The sequence below is a fragment of the Sus scrofa genome, unplaced genomic scaffold, assembly GCF_000003025.6.
Source record: "Sus scrofa isolate TJ Tabasco breed Duroc unplaced genomic scaffold, Sscrofa11.1 Contig702, whole genome shotgun sequence".
Lineage (NCBI taxonomy): Eukaryota > Metazoa > Chordata > Mammalia > Artiodactyla > Suidae > Sus > Sus scrofa.
Window position 1 is genome coordinate 858,599 of NW_018085293.1, and position 14,712 is coordinate 873,310.

Here is a 14,712-nt window from a genome sequence, read left to right on the forward strand (position 1 = left end):
GGAGATAAAAGATTTACACTTGTATATCCTCAGCATGTCTACAACATCTTCTACATCTTTTTATGTGAATCTCTGTATTAGTTTTCTCTTCTGTTTTAATAAATTACCACAAATTGAGTGACTTAAACCAGAACACACTTATTAACTTATAGCACCTTAGGTCACAGGTCCAAAATATGTCTCACTGACAAAAATCAGTGTTGACAAGGCTGTATTTCTTCTTGTGTGCTTTAGTGGGGATCCAGTTATTCTTGTTTAATTACATTATTGGTAAGGTTCAGTTCCTTGAGGTTCTAACATTGAAGATGTTGTTTCCTTGCTGGCTGCAGGAAAAAGTCATTCTCAAGTTCTGGAGATGATGACAGTTCTTGAGAATGAAATTGGGAGGATGACTCTAACTGACAGAAGCTCATTTTCTTTATAAGGTCAGTTCAAAGGCTTAACTATTTTAAACTCTATAAAAAGAGTTAAGTCATGGAAGAGAGGCAAGCACATTAATGCAATACAATTGGATGGATTGGATAATTTAAAATAAAATTTCTATCATATTTCTATATTTTTAAATTAATAGATAAGTTGAAATGTGCAAATTGGCATAGGATTGTTTTGGGTACAGTGATGAAAAAGCAAAATAATTCAAAGTAAATTAATATGGGGCCAAAATTACTAAGTAGATTATGGAGATATCTGCCAAGTAAATGGGTTGAGACCAGTAGAAAATTCTGGTATAACATGCACTTAGTAACAGAACTAAGGGCCTGAAAGTTTTCTCTTGGTATTGCAATTAGAGTAATTCTACAGGAGTATACAATGGGTTTAATAAATATGCTCCCAATTTTTTTGTTCTCTGAAAGCTCTATATTTTGTCAGGATCCTGAGATAGGGGATAGCAATATTAATCTGCCCATTCCCTCATTTGGTCCCTCCTTCAAACATTCATTACTAAACTTCTTTTGGATACTTTCCATGTCATAGAATCAAAGAATGCAAAACATATACAAGGGTGAAGAAATAGGCAGTAATTTGGGTAAATAATATTGTATATTTTCAATAATTTAATCCAAAAATCTTAACAGATTCAATTATGGTTTTTAATGAAAAAATGTGATGCAATTTGATGTTTATTCATAAGACAGGGTTATTATTTAGGCCTAGAGAATTAAAGATAATTTGCCTAATTAAAGACAGTAAATTGTGGATTAGCATTTAACAGTGTATCAAGGATTTCCTGCTGTGGCTCAGTGAGTTAAGAAACTGACTAGTATCCATGAGGATGTGGATGGATCCCTGGCATTTCTCAGTGGGTTAAGAATCTGGTGTTGCCATGAGCTGTGGGGTAGGTTTCAGGTGTGGCTCAGATCTGACATTGCTGTGGTTGTGGCATTGGTTGGCAACTGCAACTCTGATTCCACCCCTGGCCTGAGAACTTCCATATGCCATGGGTGGGGCCCTAAAAAGACACCAAAATATATTTTTTAGGTATCTTAAAATACATTAAAACAAATGTATATAGTGATGAGCTTCTTAAACAGAGAGTGTAAAGATATAAAATGCTTCTCTGATACTGTGTGGCAAACAGCTAAATTACCAATGAATAAACTAATCACATTATTTTCTAAGTAATAATTTTCTGAGTGCTGCAATCACATCCTTGTTCCCAAGACAGTATATCATAGGATTAAATATTAGAGTCATGATGGTATAAAACAGAGAGAGCAGTTTATCAATTCCTGCAGAATGACTGGATTTGGGCCTGAAGTAGGTAATTGTAGCAGATCCAAAAAATGAGAACAACCAGCAGGTGAGAAGAACATGTAGAGAAGTCTCTGGCTTGACCTCTGGCTGTGGGAAACCTCAGAATAGTGGAAATAATTTTGCTATAAGAGCCAAGAATCAACACAAAAGGGACAGCACCAAACAACAGAGCCACTACATAGACAGACAGCGCATGCACAGAAGTGTCTCTACAGGCTAGCTTCAGAATGGGGGAAATATCACAGAAGAGGTGATTAATTTGGTTAGAATGACAGAAATGGAAAAAGAATATCTGGCACATTTGCCCTACCTGCACCAGGATTCCACTGATCCAGGAGCCAACAGCCAGTTGGATGCACATCTTGTGGTTCATGACTACAGGATAGTGCAGAGGGTTACAGATGGCCACATAGTGGTCATAGGCCATCACAACCAGGAGGAAACATTCAGTGGCTCCCAGTATAAGGAAGAAGCACATTTGAGTGGCACGGGCCAGCATAGTAATGCTTCTATCCTGGGTTCAAATGTTGACTAGAATCCTTGGGAGTGTGACAGACACATAGCAGATTTCCAAAGAGGAAAATCTTGTCAGAAAAAAATACATGGTTTCTGGAGTGTAGTGTCAAGCCTAGTTATTATTATGAGGATATTTTCAATTAAGATAATGATGTAAATGATGGAGAACCCTACAAAGAGTATCCCTTGGAGGTTTGGAAGATCAGAAAATTGCAGGAGTACAAATTGTATCACTGTGGACACATGGTCTTCTGCTTCCATCTCTTCATATTTCATCTATGGGAATGATTTAATTTGCTGTACTGTTAATCCACTTTCATTGGCTCTTGTTTTCTTATGTAAAACAGGATTATATTCCTTCCAGTTTATCTGCTTTCCTATAAAAGCAAAACCTATAACTCATAAGAGGTCTAAAAGTGTGAAGTATTTTTTTCATTATTATTAAATGTGTTTTAAGGAAAAAACCCCTCTAGGTTCCACTTTCTATTAGAGATTATCATATTTCTTTGTTTCTAAAGATACAATTATAATTTTGCTACCCATCTAAATACTTAAAATGAAAAATTTGAATTGATGTTCAACTATATCAGTGATTTTTTTCTTCCAGTTGACATTTTTTTCTCACTTCTCAATTCTATTTGACATGATCATCAATTCAAAATTAATTTTATTGCATAAGTAAATATTTTGTAAGCCATGTAAGATAACTTCAGGGATAAGTATATTTAATTTTTTAAAGTTATTGCAATGTCATGTTCAGTTATGACTTTCTATTTAATCTATTCTATTATAAACAAAATCAGTGAGCTGACCACTCAATACTTGGGATGATATTTAAATTTTATAACTGTGTTTTCCAATATAAGGTCTATCAAATCAACACTCATCACTTTTATTCAGGTTTTTCAGTCAAGAGGAAAGAAACTCTAAGGTGGTCTTCCAATCAAGGGACACTCATGAGGTCAGAGGCTGGAGCACCTAGAATTTTTTTTTTGTTCAGGATATCAGTTCTAACCAGAATGTTCACTTTTTCATGCTTATGCTATGAAAGAGACATCAGCCACAACTCATCTCTGAGAACTTCCCAAATTACTTGCTTCCTCAATAATTGCTATTATTATGCTAAATACATTTAATCCATTCATTTTTTTTCTTTTTTGCACACATATGTGTGTTAGTTGAGGCATGTGAATATCTTAGGTTGAGATTGCCCAGCTTTATGTTGTACTTTTCTTTTTGTTCTATGTAGATTATATGCCTCTTTTGATATTCTATACATCTTTTTCTGCAATGTGTAGCATATTTTTTCCACAAAAATATATTTACTAAATGCTTGAATAAATTAAAAGTGAATCAACTTGATTGCTTCTTTGCAATAGTCCTTAAGGTGTAAGTGAAGGTTCCTACACAGAATTCAGACTGACCTCCTCATTCCCTTGGTACTCTTCAAGCATACCTTCTGTGGCGTGTGTGTGAGGGTGTTTTGGGGTGGGGGATAGAAATTATACTCTTTTCACTCCTTCTGGTGGAAGTAGCAAATTATTTCTTGTTTTCAGTTTGTTATACATAATTTTCATAGTGTTAACTGATTTAAAAGTTCACAGAGACTAAGTTGTTACAAAGAAGAGACACCCATATCCATGTTCTACAGCTGTTAGATGAAGACAATTGTCCAGATTTCAGCTATGAAAATATCAACACATATGGGGCAGAAGCAATGGCTCATCTAAAACTTGTGAATCCTGGACTTCCCAATGTGGTGCATCAGAGACAAATCCAACTAGGAACCATGAGGTTGTGGGTTCATTCCCTGGCCTTGCTCAGTGGGTTAAGGATCTGGTGTTGCCCTGAGCTGTGGTGTAGGTTGCAGACATGGATTGGATCTGGCATTGTTGTGGCTCTGGCATAGGCCAGCAGCTGTAGCTCTGATTGGACCCCTAGCCTGGGAAGCTCCATATGCCATGGGTGAAGCCCTAAAAATACAAAAAGACAAAAAAAACTAATAAAAGTAAAAATGAAACTTGTGAATACTGAGGATTTTCTGTGAGTTATAAAAGGAAAGTTAAATAGTAATTTCTTTCACCATTTACAATATTTCAGATTCCACATTAAGCTACAAAAGTTATGTAAACCTTGATTAATTAGACCACAGTTTTCTCAAAGAAAATGTGATTGTAGGAAATGCTGAAACTGTCTTTTAAATGGTCAGAACCTAATGGCTGATAGGTGGTATTACTAAATAAAAATTTCATGTGTCTGAGACTACATGACCATAACTTTTTGTTTTTGTTAGTTTATCTCATCCTGATACCTTTAGTCATGTTTTATTCACTTATTCAATTAAATGTAAAGTGTACTGCATCGACATTGATTACAATTGTTGAATAAATCATCAATCTTTTTGGACCAGCATGCATAATGCACCTACATTTGATGGGCTAACCATTGTCTTCAGAGACTGTCACCTGCTTTATTCCTTTTGTCTATCTACTCTTTATGTAAGGTCTTCTCTCATTTTTTTGTCCTCCCTCTAAATGTTTCCTCACTCTTCAAGCAGGGTAGTGCACTTGAAAAGCATACTGAAAATCAGGTACATAAAATAGCCAGAGAAACTAAGAACAACCGAACTTGCATCCAAGAATATAGTGTCCACATTTACTGAAAACACTTTTAACTACAACTCATTATTTGTCAAGTGGAACAATATTTTATGACCATTACATGCAATTATTAGTGTAAAACCCTTTGCAAATTAAGAAATAAATTTTCAAAACCTACCTATATGTACTTACCTTCAAAATTCAATCTCAGATACAAAGATTTCCACAAGTCCTGCAACATATTTGCTGGTTTCTGACTTTTGGGAACATTTACTTCTTCTATTTTTAAAACTCAGAAAGAAAAACATGAAATAATTCAGGTAAGTGCACCCACTTTTGTTTTTACCCAAATAATTTGTGCTTATTTTTCTGGTCTTTCCTGTTTTTATTTTGTTTTGTTTTTTGGTTTTTATTTTTATTTTTTGTCTTTTTCTGGGGCCACACCTGTGGAATGTGGAGATTCCCAGTCTAGTGTTCTAATCAGAGCTGCAGCTGCCAGCCTATGCCAGGGCCACAGCAATGCAGGACCTGAACCATGTCTGTGACCTACACCACAGTTCATGGCAATGCCAGATCATTAACCCACTGAGTGAGGCCAGGAATTGAACCCACAACCTCATGCTTCCTAGTTGAATTTCTTAACCACTGAGCCATGACAGGATCTCCTGGTCTTTCCACTTTAATAATGATTTTTTTTTGGTATAAGAGCTGTATCACAATGCATTTATTGCTATTTAGAGCAATTTCATCAAATCAAATCAAAGATAAGTAATAACCTATATGTTTTTAATGCAGTGCAGAAGATGTTTTTCTTTAGGAGACATCGCCAAAGATAAAAGTGAAAACCACCTATTATTTATTTAGAATTTTCAGATTCATTTACCACCTAAAAATTTTAAACAAAAATTTATTCCCTTGGTATTATAATAATGCAAACCCATTTTAATAAAGTTAATCCAGTATCTTATTTTTAGTTATATACAATTAAACTTTGATGAGATACACCCAGATTTAATATATATATATATATAAATATTAAATATATGGTTACCATATAGTCATCAGTTAATAAATATTAGCACCTAAGATGATGATAAATATGAAGAAGAGGGCAGTAATTGTTGGTATATTGGTCCATCATATTACAAAATAATTTGTAATTTCTCATTTGGTAATATAATGCTGAGAATCATACTGTCAAAATCTGTCTGAATCAGAGTTTGAAATTAAATAACAATTACATCAAAGGATTTCTCTTTTAAATTCTCCAAAATAAGTTTCTTTGGTAGATGCAAAATATATACAGATGTATGTAAAATTATATTGTTTTTATTGGACAAAAATGATTCATGCTCAACTGTTTGCATTGACAATCAAGATAATGCTTACCCTTATGGATTGAGCTACAAGAGAGAAAATGAGATTTTTTTTTTGACAATTAGGTAATTTGCATTTATTTGAAACAGAGGTTAACCAGTGTCTATAATATGTTCTATCATCATAACAAATATGTTCTTTAAATAGGAACTATTCTTTACCTTGGAGAGTAGCTCCTTCCCAAGCCACTTCCTAACTGAACTAAACTTTTCTGCATGCCACTCAAGAAGTTTAATACAACAACATATCATCCATATAACTCAATACAACAACATATCATCCATATAACTCCATCTCTAAATTCTCTACCTCTTTTAGTGGATTTTGTGTTTATTAAGATATAGAAGCCTTGCAAAATCAGAAATTTATGATTATATATTACCTACAGCACAGACTAAGATGTTCTAAAATGATTCAATTGTGCAGTGTCTTAAATGAAGTAGAAGCTTATTTTTCAGTCATTATAAATTCAGAAGTAGGGAATCTAGGGCTGTGGGAGCAGTTATGCCATCTCAAATGCAAATCTTCCATCTCCACATCCACACTAGTCTGGCAGTCCTCATAACCTCCCAGACTAAGAATGGGGGCCATGGATAAAGGGAAGCACTCCCTTCTTTTTTAGATGTACAGACTAAAAATGGAATGTAGGATTTCAGTCCCTCACCTCAACTTTAGTTACGAGATCACACCAAGCTGGAAGAGAGCTTGGGAATATTTCTCACTGCACTGCCACATGACCAGACAAGACCGCCTATGTCTATCCTCAACTCTCCTCAGTTGTCACAACTTAAAATTCCAAGTAGTTCCTTTATTGAGTTCCCAACCACAGGTATCCTCAGGTTAATTGTGGCTCTTCTCATCTTGGTGAGTATGCAGTGATAGAATAATTTTTCTGTAACATCTACAAACAAACTCACACAGACAAACACTCACATAATACAATGGAGAGGAATATTAGATTTAACCATAGGAAGCAGGAATAGATTCATACATGTATAAAAAAGAATGGGTAGAGACATGGTGCTACTTATATTAGAAATGTTATGCCCATACTTTGACAGCTATCACTAATAAAGGGTTATCCCTTTATGTACAAATTTTGAGTTATATTATTTTGTGATTTATTTTATTTTAATTCTAGCCACTAAATATATATGTGTAGGACAGCATTATTGTGGTTTTAATTTGTATTCTAATAATGGCTAATAGTGGTGAGCATCTTTTATGCAATTATTTGACCTCTTTATATCCCTTTAAGTAAAAAAAAATTTTTAAGTGTTTGGTCCATTTGCTAAATAGGTTGGTTCTTTTCTCACTGTTGATTTTGAAACTCTCAAGAAGAAGCTGCCTTGAGGCATAATTTCTTCCTCAGGGAGACCTCAGTTTTGCTTGTAAGAGCTTCAGCTGATTGTTGAGGACTACATTATATAGGGTGATCTCCTTTATTTAAAACTTATTGAGGAATTCCCATCGTGGTGCAGTGGATGACTCCAACTAGGAACCGTGAGGTTGAGGGTTTGATCTCTGGTCTTGCTCACTGGGCTAAGGATCCAGCATTGCTGTGAGCTGTGATGTAGATCACAGACATGGCTCGGATCTGGCATTGCTCTAGCTGTGGTATAGGCTGGCAGCTGTAGTTCCAATTAGACCCCTAGCCTGGGAATCTCCATATCCCATGAATGCAGCCCAAAACAAACAAACAAAACCTTATTGATTTTAGGTGTTAATAACTTATACAGAATATCTCAAAACACATCCTAGATTATCATTTGATAGCTGGGCACTATATCCTGGACATATTGACATAAAACTAGCTGCCAGAGAACATCCTTTGTCAACTTGATAACCATATTCATCTCCTTAGCTGACTGATCTCCAAATAGTAGCAAAAACAAAGACATAAATCCACTTAACATGATATCAATATTCAACATGCAGCCAAAGAATAATTATCATTTTGCCAAAAGAGTTACAAAGTCATGGGGTAATGTTGTCTCTGGTTCTTGATATTTTGATATATTTATAATCAAATGAAGAAGAAATACCCATAACAGTTATAGATTACAGTCCTTGTTTTCTGCAAGTTCTTATTAGAAATATCTAGTATTGATAATGCTCTTCTTCCAACATCTAATCCTTATTCCCTTTGCCCCCAGAAAGAACTTCTGCTGGTCATGGCTGTGTTTGGTGTGTGATGCAAAACTTCATTCCTGAAGGATCTGGGCCATTAGTGTATTTGCCTCAATTGACTTGGTATAGTTTTACATTGAATTTTATAACAGAACACACACATATACATATATATGTATGTATTGCATATTCTATTGTCTAGAACAATGAAAACAATATAGTGTTGGTGGAGGGGTAGCCACTATACCAATGGAATTTAAGACAGTTTAAAAATTGCCCCACACAAACATGAATGCTTTTTGACAAAGTTTCAAAACCATTTGGCTGAAATAATATAGCGTCTCAAAAGTGGTGTTGAAAAATTGGACACGCAAAACAATCCAAAAAAATTGTGAAAAACTGAACCTCTATATAAACCTCAAACCTTGTACAAAAATTAATTCAATATTAATCCTGTAATGTTGATGTGATGATAATATTAGTTAAATGAAGTTCATTATATACTTTTACTATATTCCAAGGGATTTAACCATATTCTTCTGTCTACTTTTGCATATGTTTGAAATTTTACATATTTAGAAAAAGAGCTACACTTCTGCTTTTTTCTTTACAGACTAATTATTTGTCCATTTAATCATCTACCATCCTTCACTTATACTTCACAGTTCCCTGAAATCTCAGTAGTGATATTTACTTCCACAAACACTCTGATTTTATACATTCTTCCACTTATGGTCCATTCTGAATTTCGGCACAAGAGAATTTTATGTATAAGAAACAGATTAGGAACCAGTATAAAGGTCAGGGGAGTGTCTAAATTGTAAATGTCAAGAGAATACCTACAAGCATAGTCTGTGCACTAATTAAAACACTACAGAATATGTAACTAAAGACATTTGATTATTGGAGTCTGCAAAAACAAATAAATAAAGCACAAGAAAGACAAAGTGAAAGAATGTAGAGTAAGAGGTCACTACAAAGGCATGTTATGGCCAGAAATGTTTTTGGGTTACTTTCCAAAATATTTGAATGTCAATTATAATGAGTTAGTTCAGTTAAAAAGTGACATGGAAGAGGACTAATCCCCGTAAGACAGAAAAAAAAAATATTTAAGGGGCACTACTTGTTTTGAAGGAAAAAATGTTTTAGAAAGTTATTGGCAACTCTTAAATTCAAATAGTTTAAAACAGAATGTCAAGAGAAAAACATACAAAATCTATGTCAATGAAAGAAATAATTTCATTCCAGTCTGTGAAGGTAAGCATGAATTTTTCATCAAAAGTGTGATTTACATTTTAGATTTTTTTTTTAGAAAATTACATCTTTAATATCAAACTTCAGAAAGTCCAAATATTTACAGTATATTAACAGAATAATGTATTAAACTTAATAAGTTAAACTCTATTTCAGACAACATCTACATTTTTCTGTCAGAAAAATGAGTGAGATAAATGATTACAAGACTTTGAAATGTATTGTTAGAATGTAACAAAAATATTATTGAGGCAGTTTTGAAAAAAACCTAATACAATAATACTTACTGGAGAAGGCAGTAATTGGTCATTTTAAAAATAAGTTTTGAATACCATAGGTAGCGGGAGTGGAGAGCAGATCCCAGAGAGCCCAGAGTAGCCCCACTGATGCCACTGGCCTAGTTACCATCACACCATGGAGGAGCTGAAGCTACTGCAGCCAGCCCCAGTCACCATCACAGCAATGTTGAGCAGTGAAGCTGAGACCCAGCAGCTGCCTGCTGCTCCCTTCCCACCCCAGGCCGCCCCCACCCTCAGGGAGAGGTGGCCAGGCCTGGGTGGCCTCACATCAGTGGTGTCTGCTGATGGGGAGAAGAATGTCATCAAAATGAAGGTTCAATATAAGAAACATATATGGTTTCATCAACAGGAATTACACCAAGGAAAATGTATTTGTGTACCAGACTGCCATAAAGATTAACCCCAGGAAGTGCCATGGCAGTGTAGGAGATGGAGAGACTGTGGAGTTTGAAGTTGTTGAAGGAGAAAAGGGTGCAGAGGCAGCAAACATACAGGTCCTGGTTGAGTTCCAGTGAAAGGGAGCAAATATGCAGCAAACCATAGCCATTACAGATGCTATCCACATCACAGGTGTCCTCCATGCAATCGCAAGCAGAATTGACAGAATAGGGAGAGTGGGGGAAATAATGGGGGATCAGACAGTGCTCCTCAAGGCCAGGACCAACAGTGCTGGCCCTACTGGCTCTACCAGGCCTACCGCAGGCAAAGGTTTCCACCTTACTACATGCAGCAACCAGATGGGCAGAGACCACAGTATTCCAACCCTCCTGTGCAAGGAGAAGTGATGGAGGGTGCTGACAACCAGGGTGCAGGAGATCAAGGGAGAGAGTGGGACAGAATATGCATCAGGGATATAGACCATGATTCCACAAGGGTTCTCCACACCAAAGACAACCCAGAGATGATGTCAACAAAGAAGGTAAGTGGACTTGGAGAATAGACTTGTGGTTTCCAAGGGGGAGGGGGAAGGAGTGGGGTGGATTGGGAGTTTGGGGTTAATAGATGCAAACTATTGCCTTTGGAATGGATTAGCAATGAGATCCTGCTGTGTAGCACTGGGAACTATGTCTAGTCATTTATGATGGAGAATGATAATGTAGAACATATACATATATGTGTAACTGGGTCACCACACTGTACAGTAGAAAAAAAAGTGTATTGGGGAAATAACAATTGAAAAAAATAATTTAAGGAAAATCAAGGAAATGAGACCCAGGGTCAGCAGTCACTTCAATGTCCTTACCACCGCAACTTCAATTACAGGTACAGATGCCCAGGAACCCTAAATCATGAGATGGCAAAGAGACAAGAGCAGAGGAACCACCAGCTGAGTATTCATCTTCTCTCAAGGCTGAAGCTGAGTAAATGCTAACTTACTGTCTCTACCATCATCTGGTTTAGCTATCAAACAAGAAGAAATAAATATGAAATTCTAGCAGTAAGAAATGAACAAAAGATTGGAGCCAAAGACACTAAGTGTTGGCTTTTTGCCTGCTGACAAGATAACTAGAACTATATGTATTATCTATGCAGCATGGGGTTTTTATTATTTTTACCTAAAGATGTCTTTTTGGTAATGGCAAACATGTTTATGTGTCTGTTTGCTGTTTTTTTTTTTTTTTTTAGGTCTGGTTTTTCTAAAGACACCTTTGAAAGTTTTAAAATTGTTTTATGTCTGGTCAAGTTGAGATTTTTAAGAACCTGATTTTTTATTTGTAATAAAAATTTGTAGCTTGATTTTTTTCAAAAAAAGTCAATAAATTGAAAACACCTGTTAATAAAGGTCTTAAATAATTGTAAAAAAATAAAAAAAATTAAGTTTTGCCCATGACCATCAATGAAATGAATTATTTCCAAAGTAACACTATCTTGAAAAGGAATCTAGCAATTTAAGGTATTTAAAAAAATTCATGGGAATAAAACTTTTCGGATTCAAAAAATACTACAAAATCTGATTACACATATAACTAAGTGTCTTTTTCCCTATCCAAGGGAATTTAGAGCCCTAAGTTCATTACTTAAATAAAACTGTGTCCCTGAGTAAAGAACTCAACTGCAGCAAAAAGCCTCAATTAAAAGAACAAAAGAATCAAGTCCTCCTTTACTGTTCACCTTGAAGGGCTTCTGGAAAAGAGGACTGTGAGTAGTATTAATTTTGAAGTAGTGTATATTAATTTTATTTGTTCTCTAGGTACAATGAAAGGATACATATATAGGATCAAATTATAGTATTAATCTCATCTCCAATGTTAGGGATGAATTTAGTTTATTTAAACAACAGGAGACCACATTTTACTAATCACTAAAGTGAATATTTTTATTTATTTAGCTTTTATTTTTAGGGCTCCACCTGGAGCATATGGAATTTCCCAGGCTAAGGGTCGAATTGGAGCTGTAGCTACTGGCCTACACCATGGCCATAGCAGTGCTGGATCCTTAACCCACTGAGGAAGGACTGGGATAGATCCCATGTCCTCATGGATACTAGTCAGGTTCCATACCACTGAGCCACAATGGGAACTCAGAGTTAAATATTTTAGTACAAAAATTTGCTGAAGAATTCTTAGCTTGTGGCCTTTATCCCACTTCCTTCCCCCTTCCTTTCCTCCCTTCTTCACCCCCATCCCCATTCCCCATCCTCTCTCTTCTTTCTGTGGCTTACATTTCATCTGGTCTCTGATTCTCATATTGCTTAAATATCATTTCAGAAAATAAAATGCTGACAGCCTTGGTGATTGATGTGGCAAATAATGTTTTCTTTGTTGTGGAACATATTAATTTCATTAAAACATTTTTTTGGAAATTAAATATAAAATCATTTAACAGAAGTAGAATCTGTCCATCAGAGATTGAAGCATGTAGAGGAATCAGAATAGGATTTGTGGTCAGAAACTGTTGAGTTTGTGCACTTTTTCTTGGTAACCCAATTCTTTCACATTTTCTGGGTTATTAAAATATTTAGGGATAATATATTAACCCAACACAGTTTTAATATATAATATCTGTCAGTTTTCCAGACAAATATAGCTTTTGAAATTGTAATAAAGCCATTCATGAATGGTATTCCTGGAAAAACTGAAAAAAATTCCAAATTCAAAGGGAGGATCCTCAATATTTTTATATTAAGGAAATACTTTATGCTACTATAATATTGAGGAGGAAATTAGAAATTGGATAGAAATTGCTTAATAATCCTATTTCCTACATTTCAAAGCCTTTATCATGTAATTACTATTTAATATTCACAAGGCATGTGGAAATTTAAAAAAGTACTGGGAGTCCCACTGTGGCACAGTGGAAATAAATCTGACTAGTATCCATGAGGTTTGATCCCTGGCCTTGCTCAGTGGGCTGAGGATCTGAGGTTGCTGTGAGCTAGTGAGCTGTGATATAGGTCACAGATGCAGCTGAGATCCTGCATTGCTGTGGCTGTGGAGTAGGCTGGCAACTGTAGCTCAGATTTGATCCCTAGCCTGGGAAATTCCATATGCTGTGGGTGTGGCCTATTAAAAACCAAAAAAAAATAAATACTTATTATTAATTTCTATTCACAGCTTGCCTCAAATCCTGTTAGAGTAAATTAGTGACTCAGTTTTAGATTATTAATTTCTAATTTGTTTTTCAATTATTTGTTTTCTTTGTTCTGCTTTGTTTTTCAAAAACACTCACCTGTCAGAACATTGGAGACAAATTAGGACAGGACATCAGAGTTCCCTTGTGCTCCAGTGGGTTAAGATCTGGGATTGTCACTGCTATGGCTTGGGTCACTGCTATGGCATTTGTTCAGTTGCTGGAGCATGAAATTCTGTAAGCCATGGGTGAAGCCAAAAAAAAGCAAAACAAACAAACAACCACACTGGGGTGTGTTTGGAGGTCAGGGTAGAGGCCTGGATGGGCGATTGGTGTTCAGGAGCCTTCTTGTGTGGTATAAAATATGTCCTTTGCTTATAGAGGTTTGTGGAAACTTTGGAAAGGTGCAGCTTTCAGAATGCAGTTGAAGCTGAAGGAAGAAAATATTTTCTTCATTTTATTCTTTATACTGGAAGAATTAATAGCAGTCATAAGTTACTCTGATCACATGGTAGTCACCATCCACATCTCAAATCAGTCATTTAGTTCTTCATACATGTTGAGCATATTCATAAACATTTGCCTGAAAAATTTTAACACAAACTTTTTGAAAAAAATATCATCAGCAGTAGAATTGGTATGAATTTATTTACATGAAATGCTATTATAAAAATAGACTATAATTTCAGTACAAAAAGTCTAAGTAAGATCCTCAACTCTGCCTAAGTCAGAAACATTAAAGTCCATCTTTGAGTTCTTTGTTAGGAAAGAAAATCCATAAACCACTTGTATATTTTTAAAATAGTGGTATAAGAACAGGCAGTTTGAGAGGGTTTTTTTTATTATAATGAAGGATTCATGTATCATTAATGCAAGATGTGAAGCCATAGCTACAAGTATAATAAATAGTCTCCAGCGGAATTCAGTCTCTGGTGGACACATTCTTATAACTAGAAAATTGGTAGTGTTACAATTTGTTTTATAATGTGTTTGATATAGGAGTTCTCTACTGTGCTCAAAATATTTTAGTATCCATATTTGAAAATTTTACACTTTCCTCCCTGATTACGTCCTTGATGCATTACCGTTTTATATCTAGAAATAGTCCAGTCCTTTGGAATGTTGTATCAATTTCTTTTTTTTTTAAATTTAATTTTCCCTCTGTACAGCAAGGGGGTCAGGTTATCCTTACATGTATACATTACAATTAC

General features: G+C 35.2%; 1 pseudogene; it reads left to right on the plus strand.

The window, feature by feature from the left end:
- The first annotated feature begins 10,046 nt into the window (after positions 1 to 10,046).
- On the plus strand, positions 10,047 to 11,296 carry LOC110259056 (annotated as a pseudogene).
- The last annotated feature ends 3,416 nt before the right edge of the window (positions 11,297 to 14,712 follow it).